This window comes from Micropterus dolomieu, linkage group LG03, assembly GCF_021292245.1.
Source record: "Micropterus dolomieu isolate WLL.071019.BEF.003 ecotype Adirondacks linkage group LG03, ASM2129224v1, whole genome shotgun sequence".
In the NCBI taxonomy this organism is placed as follows: Eukaryota; Metazoa; Chordata; class Actinopteri; order Centrarchiformes; family Centrarchidae; genus Micropterus; species Micropterus dolomieu.
In genome coordinates, this window is record NC_060152.1 from 2,649,493 (window position 1) to 2,659,175 (window position 9,683).

Below are 9,683 nucleotides of genomic sequence, written 5' to 3' on the forward strand. Positions count from 1 at the left end.
TTATGGAGGCCACTGTGCTCTTAGGAACCTTAAGTGCAGCAGAAATTTTTTTGTAACCTTGGCCAGATCTGTGCCTTGCCACAATTCTGTCTCTGAGCTCTTCAGGCAGTTCCTTTGACCTCATGATTCTCATTTGCTCTGACATGCACTGTGAGCTGTAAGGTCTTATATAGACAGGTGTGTGGCTTTCCTAATCAAGTCCAATCAGTATAATCAAACACAGCTGGACTCAAATGAAGGTGTAGAACCATCTCAAGGATGATCAGAAGAAATAGACAGCACCTGAGTTAAATATGAGTGTCACGGCAAAGGGTCTGAATACTTATGACCGTGTGATATTTCAGTTTTTCTTTTTTAATAAATTTGCAAAAATTTCTACATTTCTGTTTTTTTCTGTCAAGATGGGGTGCTGAGTGTACATTACTGAGAAATAAAATGAACTTTTTTGATTTTTGGAAAATGGCTGCAATGAAAAATTTAAAGGGGTCTGAATACTTTCCGTACCCACTGTATGAGCACAGACCTAAAGCAACACTGTGCTGCCTTCATGGGACGCTCATCATTCTGGTGTTTTTATGTTTTTTACGTCATTGGATCAAGTTATTTACTGATAAAGTTTGCTATTGACCATTTACACATTTTCTTTTGCTTTAAAATGACATCAAAATGAATTCAGGAGTGTAAAAATGTTTTTAAACTGAAAGGAAATTGGGTCAAATATTTTGTTTGTTTTGTCTGTGTGTAAAAATGTACAGTTCAATTGTGTTTGCTGTATTTACTGTCTCACTTTTACCCTCTTGTCTCAGATTTCCTTGATGCACTAAAAGCTCTTGTTTTAAGGTTGTTTAATTAGTCATTTAATCAACAGGTTATCAACAACCATTGTGATTGTTGAGGTCTAAACCTTTTGATTCCAGTTTCTCCAGTGTGAGAATTTACTGCTTTTTTCTCTTTTTATATCAAAGTAAACAAAATATCTTATATACTGTTGGTCAGATGAAATGACATTTTCACTGACTTTTGACATTTTATAGAATAAATAATTAGTCACTTGACATTCATAGATGAAGAAAATAAGACTTAGTTGCTGGGAAATTGTGCACCAGGTCCCTTCAGTACAATGTGCTGAAATATTGGACAATTATGGGACTGAAATCTGCGCTACAGGAAATTAAAATGAAATGAGCAGTTACTGCTGGTCTCCAGCAGAGGTTGATAAAGAGCTCGGATCACGTCATGGCAGACAGAGGAAGAAACACAAAGTAAACAATCAATAGGAAGTGACTGTGGAAGGAAGGAAAGGAGGAGATAAACAACAGAGATGAACTAAGCAGCTGCAACAGACGTGTTCTTCACCTCAGCAATGCATTGAGATTTTATAACTCTGGAAGTTTTTTGTTTTGTTAAACTCTTCTCTGAATTTTCCCAGTAAAAGTTTGTAGCTGTTGAATCCTTCCAGAAGAACACTTTCTGCTGATCAAACAGAATGGATACTAAACACTGTACATTTTCTGGTGGGGGAGGAAAAAATGTCAAGAAATTGTGGGTGATGGTGCAACTGCTCCACAAATATCTTTTATTTAACCCGTGTTTGACCAGGTAAGACCCGTTAAGATCAGGAATCTCTTTTACAAGGGTGACCTGCCGCACCATTCATCATCGTATTTAAAGTCCGACATAGAGATCAGTTCTGTTAGTTTCGAGTCTTTTTGTAGGGCGTTCCAGGCGAGGGGAGCAGAGCACATAAAGGCTTTTTTTCCCAGTTCAGTCTCTCTGTACACCAGGAACTGAGAACAAGACCCGATCCTGTGATCTTTAAAGTTGTTTGTGTGTGTGTTAATACAAAATAAAATAATAATAAAAAAAATTTATAAAATATAAAAATAAAAAAAGTAAAACAATAAGTGTGTGTGTGTGTGTGTGAGTATGTTTAGAAAATGAAAATAATTTATTTAAATTTAATATAACTCTGTGTGTGTGTGTGTGTGTGTGTGTTTGAAGAAAAAACAATTTAAAAATTTATATAAACTGACAATGTATATTAAAAAATTAAAATAAAATGAATAGATAAAACCGTGTGTGTGTGTGTGTGTGTGTGTGTGTGTGTGTATTAATAAACAATAGCTACAGTCAGATTTGTGTTCAGTAAGGGTGGAAATATAAGATAGTAGTTTACCCAGAATGGCTTTATAAATGAACAAGTACCAATCAGGGCTCAACGCTAACTTTTTTCCCAGAAGGGGCACAAAGGAAGAAATTTAAGTATTTTTAAGTTCCAGAGTTTATTATAATCATATTATACTACCTGCCTGTGCTCCTCCTCCTTGTGCACAATCATGATTTGAAACCAGTGGAGGACTATGGAGACCCTGGTACCTGGACACTTGGCATGGGTCCAAAATATTGTCAAAGCTTTTTAAAATATTGACAGCTTTTAAAACACTGATGACTCTCTTGTTTTTGTATGAGTTGCTCAAGTGGTATTTCTCTCGGTGTTGCCAGCCGCCAGTCCGACTATGTTTTAAACGGACAGCTTCAGGGATTCCAGTAATAACCTTTCCCACACACTGTGCCCGTAAATAATTTTTCTGGTTTGCACTTATCTATTTTTAGAGGCATTTGCATCCAAGTCTCCAAGTGGTCAGGGATGGCCAACCAATGCTGGAGTAAAGTGTACACTGATGAGTTAGAGTGGAAACCTTGCAGTGTGCAGATGCATTCGTGTACAGCAGAACACCATAGTCAATAACCAGTAAAAACATAACAGAAAGGTCTATTTCTGAAACGGGACTTGTTTCTGAAATAAAAGCCAGACTAAAGTCTCAACTTTTTGTATAGAAAGTATTTGGCTGTGTCAAACCAAAGTCATACCGACACCACACGTGATGTCCTGTTAGCATAAAATGTTGGCAGTTTTGTAACCTAACTGCTAAAATAGTAAACTATACTGTATGTAATTAGTATGGAGTTTGGAGTCTACAGCCGTGCTAGCAGCTCTGTAAGGCTGTATGTAAGGCACAGCAGCGCTTTAAGCTACATGCTATCAGCACGCTAACAATGCTCACAATGAATATGCTAACATGTTGATGCTAAGCAGGTATAATGTGTCCGGTGTCATGTTCACCATCTTAGTTTAGTGTGTTAGCATGCTAGCATTTGTCAATTAGTGCTAAAAACTGAGAACAGCTGAGGCTGATGGGAAATAGTTGTGCAGGTATTCGGTCTGGCGCTAGAGGAATTGATGACAGATGGCTGTAGGGCTCCAGTTTGAAAAATGTTTTGGTTTTCTTAGTGAACTGAATATCTTTTTGTTTTGTCCAACCAACAGTCCAAAACCAAGACGTCTGAAGATGTCCCTTTGGGCTCCGGGGACTTGTGATGAGCAGCTTTACTGACCTAAAGATTAGAGAAATAAGAGAATTGTTAGTTGCACCCCTTTTTAGCAATAAAAAAATGCACAATTGACAAACTGTAACTAAAACAATATTACTATAGTTATCAGTGTTTCCCACAGAATGACAGTGACTAGTGGGTTATTTCTTACTTTTATTCTACTTCATTCTCCACCTTATTTTAGTGGATCAGTGTTTCCTCAGTACTCGAGTCTGCTCACCTTGCTTTTCCCTTCAGTTCATTCACTCACAAACACCTCTGGTCTCTGACTGTAAACACACCTGCTTGCCCCGCCTCTTCCTGTCTCTCTTTCCCTGGATGTCTCTGCACTGCTGATTTTCTCCATCAGCAGGACGTTTTATAAAGTCACAGAAAAGACACAGAACTGGTCTTTTGGATTTAGCCTATCGGAATGATCGAATCCAGCGTGTTAGGGAATGGCATCTGCACTGCTGTGTTCACTGTTTACTGGGGATGTGACAAGATCAAAATGTGACAATTTCTCATCAAGCTTAAAGCTGTCTCACGAGACTCACGCAGTCGACAGTTTTCACAAGCCACATCAATTTTCTCACACAGTAAATAAAAAATGTATAACTGATAACATTGACTCGTAGAGCGGTTCAACTCCACCCAGCTGATGTGACATCGGTGTATGCTTTGATAGTGATCATGTGAACCTGCTCTCACGCTCGGAGTCCAAATAGTTGTGGCCGAGTGTTAATGTAGCTGGTAGAGTTGCAATATAAACATCGAAAAACAGAAGCGCAGCAGAGCTCTGGTGGGGACTGAGCTGTGAGGCTGAAGTTACCATGTGAGGATCTGTGGTGAGATTTCTGCCTGATCACAAGTGTTCCCGTTAGTTTTGGTTTCACATGCAGCATGCAGTCCCAAACTGTGTCTGTCAGATGGTCTGTGCAAAAACACAGAGGGAAGACTAAATCATGACTCAGCAGGGATGATATTACAGGAGAAAAGTTGTCACCTGCCGCCTGAATGTTTCCTTTTCCATAAATAAAAATATTCCGCCATAAATTGTTGCAGAAAAAAAATGCACAAAAAATGTTTAATGCTCAACATTTCATATAATTCAGCATTGAAGATTTCTTTAAAATAGTGTTAAAATCTTGTCTCGATCTCATGAACCCAATCTCGTGTATCGTCTTGTCACACCCCTACTGTTCACTGTTGCTATACCTGGTCCGTGCTATATAAATATCCATTGTGCCCACGTCTTGTAACGTAATGCAAAACATCTTTGTTTCTCTGCAAAATATTAACCCGCACAGGTGAAGTCTATATGTGGGAAACACTAGTTAGGAATATATAGAAAGATTTCATCCATCCTGAGGTTGATGTTATTCAAGTACTTTATTTGTCCACAATTATAAGACTCAGATGTTACTCTACTTTTTATTTGTTGGTGTGACTTCATTCTTCTTTAAATGTTTCCTCACAGCTCATCACATGAAGATCTGAAGAAGAATGAACAGAGGAGGGGAAACTTCAGTGGACATGACTCTTTTTCTCATTAGTTTCATATCAGTTTGTTTTCAACAGTTTTGTACACGAGTATGTTTTATTTTTTATTACTGCGTGTCTTGTGTATAGATTTTCAGATTAACTCAACAGTGTTCTTCATCATTAGCTTGTTTAATGTTCTCTGACTAAGACAAAGTCTGTACGTCGGCTTTTAGTCGTCATGTTTAGGCAGCAAAAGAAAAGAAAGCCAGTGAGTCATCTTAACGCCAAATCCTCTCTTTGCTTTTGACTCTTTCTGGATTCAAATGTGTACATATGTTTCTAATTAGGTGAAGCTATTTTTGATTAAAACACATTAACTCATTCCTTTTTGTTCAACTCTGAACAGTTTGTTTCCTTTTGGTTGTTTTTGCTGTTAGTCCGTTAATTTACTACTTCAATTCGTCAGATTAACTGTGCTTGAGTAATTTAATCACTGATTAAAATTGTACTTTTTTGAACAAAATGCGTTTTGAAATTTGTGTGTAAAAACGTCAACTTTTCAAGGATCATCAGATTTGAAACATGTAAGCTGCAATTTGCAACAGGAGATACAGGTGCTTCACAAAAAATGTGAATATCCTGGAAAAGTTGATTTTTCTTCCAGAATTTTATTCAAAACGTTAAACTTTCATATTCCAGATTCATTACACATAAAGTCAAATATTTCAAGTCTTTTGTTTATTTGCAAAACTCAATGTATTATAATTTTAGAATAAAGAATTTATTATACAGAAATGTGACCTGAGAAGAGCGCTAATCAGCTGATTAACTCAAAACACCTGCAAAGGTTTCCTGAACCTTTAATCTTTGTGTTTGTGGTGTATCTATTGTTTCTACAATATGTAATTTTGCACTTGTAATTTTCCTTTAACGTATTTTGGCACAGTTTACTTGAATACAATATTGGTGATCTGCATTAGTACGAGAGCTGTAAAAATTGTATGCAACATTTTTTAGCAATAGCGCTCACAAATCGCTTTTATTAAACAGGACTCAGAGTTCAGATTTCCTCAACCAATCTGGTAATAATTGAAAATAATGTTAATGACTTTTACTTAAAATCAGTTCAGTAAATCTGTTGCCCTTTTTTATTAGCTTTAGTCGTCAGGTATTCAGTTGAGACTAGTGAAGATTATTCTATGTAAATATCCAAGGAAGGTTAAAATTAAGGGCAACCAGACTTTGTTTCACCTGAGAGGCTTCTTCAGTTCTGCCAGACTGGCAGGGAGTCCCAGCTACAGGTGAAACTCGAAAAACTAGCATATTGTGCAAAAGTTCAATTATTTCAGTAATTCAACTTAAAAAGTGAAACTAATATAGACTCATTACATGCAAAGTGAGATATTTCAAGCCTTTATTTGATATAATTTTGATGATTATTGCGTACAGTTTATGAAAACCCCAAATTCAAAATCACAGAAAATTAGAATATTGTGAAAAGGATCAGTATTGTAGGCTCAAAGTGTCCCGCTCTAATCAGCTAATTAATCCAAAACACCTGCAAAGGGTTCCTGAGCCTTTAATTGGTCTCAGTCTGGTTCAGTGGAATTCACAATCATGGGGAAGACTGCTGAGCTGACAGCTGTGCAGGAAACCATCATTGACACCCTCCACAAGGAGGGAAAGCCTCAAAAAGGTAATTGCAAAAGAAGTTGGATGTTCTCAAAGTGCTGTATCAAGGCACATGAATAGAAAGTTAAGTGGAAGGGAAAAGTGTGGAAGAAAAAGGTGCACAAGCAGCAGGGATGACCGTAGCCTGGAGAGGATTGTCAGGAAAAGGCCATTCAAATGTGTGTGGGAGCTTCACAAGGACTGAGGCTGGAGTTACTGCATCAAGAGCCACCACACACTGACGGGTCCTGGACACGGGCTTCAAATGTCGTATTCCTCTTGTCAAGCCGCTCCTGAACATCAAACAGCGTCAGAAGCGTCTTACCTGGGCTAAAGGGGGAAAAAAGATCTGGTCTGTTTCTCAGTGGTCCAAAGTCCTCTTTTCTGATGAGAGTAAATTTTGCATCTCATTTGGAAACCAAGGTCCCAGAGTCTGGAGGAAGAATTGAGAGGCACACAATCCAAGATGCTTGAAGTCCAGTGTGAAGTTTCCACAGTCTGTGTTGGTTTGGGGAGCCATGTCATCTGCTGGTGTTGGTCCACTGTGCTTTATTAAGTCCAGAGTCAGCGCAGCCGTCTACCAGGATATTTTAGAGCACTTTATGCCTCCTTCAGCAGACTAGCTTCATGGAGATGCTGACTTCATTTTCCAGCAGGACTTGGTACATGCCCGCACTGCCAAAAGTACCAAAACCTGGTTCAATGACCATGGGATCTCTGTGCTTGATTGGCCAGAAAACTCGCCTGACCTGAACCCCGTAGAGAATCTAAGGGGCATTGCCATACTTTTCAGTTGGCCAACATTTCTAAAAATCCTTTTTTTGTATTGGTCTTAAGTAATATTCTAATTTTCGGCTATACTGAATTTGGGAGTTGTCAGTTTTAATCATCACAATTAAATGAAATAAACATTAGAAATATATCAGTCTGTGTGGAATGAATGAATGAATATAATATCCAAGTTTCACTTTTTGAATGGAATTACTGAAATAAATCAACTTTTTGATGATATTATAATTATATGACCAGCACCTGTAAATATCCAAAAGATTTTAAACTGCAGTCTCTCCACTCCAGGACGCTCAGGACAATCCTCAGGTGTCTGACTGACCAGTGGTCTGTACTAAGCTGGGAATTCAACCTACTCAGAGTTAACTCGGGTTATCAGGCAAACTCAAGGTTGACGGTACCACGACGGTGGATCAGATGTTGTTTAGTTGAGTCCGTGTTAACTGGAGTTGGTGCATGTTCGCATAAAAGGGGCAGGCAGAGTTTTTTCGCAACGGCGCATGCTCCGTATTTCTCCAGAGGAATGCACATAACGGCCCTAGTGTCAGGAAATTATGAATGTAAAGAAAAGTTAAAATCTGTAACATGTATTTTATGGGCTCTTCTTTTATGTGTAATAGGATTAAGATGTAAAGGGACAACTGTACATAAAGTCCACTGTAATAAAGAAAAAGGAGCCAGCAGAGAGGGGGAATAATCCCAGAGAAATTTTAATTTCCAAGATTAATCTACAATTAAAAAAACTTGAATATTCTCTGACATTATGGTCACACATTTATGAGGGAAACTTCACTTTGCAAGGCTGCAACATCACACACACACTGCCGTGTAGGCAGCGGTGTAGTCTACGTGATCCGCAGGTATACGCCGTATACCCACTAGGAATGTTCAAAGATTTCCGTATACCCACTTAAAGGGCGAGATGATACGTAACAACATCGTTTTGTGACAGAACTTTCACACGTTCATTCATAAATTCACCCGTTATGCGTTGACGTGGCCTGTGACCGGGAGCTGAAAGCACTGAAAATATACTAGAAATTCACATAGTATGCTTATAGTACATTCATACCCCTAACATGCTTACTACAAGTATATTAAAGATATATTCTCCTGAGCTTTAACATACTTCTCAAAAGTATACTTTGAATAAATTGGTAATAAACATATACTTAATTAAACTTTTAATAAATATGCTTAAATAAAAGTAGTTTTTAACATTTTAGTCTGTTTATTTAACTCTTAGTAAATACTATTTAGGTGTACTTTTTGGAAGTACATTGTTAAACAATTACACTTTTAGTGGGTTAAAAATATATTGCCAAATATGCTTCATTGTGTAGGCTACTGCAAAATATTGTAATTTATGTAATTGCCACATGTTTCAGCTTGATTTCCAGAAGTATTATTTTTAAAACTGTTTTTTATTTTTTAAAAGCACATTATTTTTTCATTTATTTTCTTTCTTTTAATTTTTTTTTAAATCAGGTTAATAGCTAGTCGAGATCAGAGACATCTTTCATAAGGATAACCTGGCCAAGAAGGAAGCAGCACATGTTGTTAACTTAAAACTATAGGATAGATTGAATGCACACAAAATTGTGCAAACGCACACATCCAAGAAAAAAGGTTTTAAACTGATCAATAAATGACTTTATTAATCGGCTACAATTAAAATTCCCTTACCTTTGCATTGATCAATTGATCAATGCAAAGGTCTTGATCTTTTAATTTGAAGAATGTTTATAACTTGAAGAAGAACTTTGTACAGTCGCTGCATGCCAGGTTAGCTGGCTAATACATGGATGAATCAAATCTCCCCAGCAATTGCTGGATAGGTTTGAAAGTAGCGGATGTCCATCCATTCCTGTTCAGAACGAGCATGAGCAGGATATGGGCAGAGTGAGCATTCTGATGGCTCCCAGTGCTAAATCTTGAAAACACTGGATTCCTCCAGCGTCTTTGAATACTTCAATGCCCTTGTCTCTTGATAAGCCTGCGGATGCTGTTTCTCCACTGGCACTCTAAGGTGTCGACTGGACATGAGAAAAACTCAGTGGGCAAATCTTTATCTCATGGCCTATTAATGATGGACATCACAGAGTTCGGGGAAAGCAGCTCCAGTTTGCGAACACTTCAATGCAATTAAGAACAGGGATACCGTGGTCCTTAAATCAGTTACTGGTAGCTTTGGCACTGTGTGCAGGTGCCAAGTCCTGTTGGAAAATGAAATCTGCATCTCCAGAAAGTTGGTCAGCAGCAGGAAGCATGAAGTGCTCTAAAACTTCCTGGTAGACGGCTGCGTTGACCTTGGACCTCAGAAAACACAGTGGACCAACACCAGCAGATGACATGGAACCCCAACC

At 38.0% G+C, this 9,683-nt stretch overlaps 1 protein-coding gene and 1 long non-coding RNA gene across 2 annotated transcripts in view; both read left to right on the forward strand.

Moving 5' to 3' along the window:
• The window catches only part of LOC123968550 (sorcin-like), a 19,798-nt gene that overhangs the window by 4,514 nt on the left and 5,601 nt on the right, over positions 1-9,683 (forward strand). The gene's annotated exons all lie outside the window — the stretch shown is intronic.
• On the forward strand, positions 2,120-5,239 carry LOC123968551. The gene is made up of 2 exons (XR_006824482.1): positions 2,120-3,422; positions 4,853-5,239. It is a non-coding gene; the product is annotated as an uncharacterized LOC123968551 (long non-coding RNA).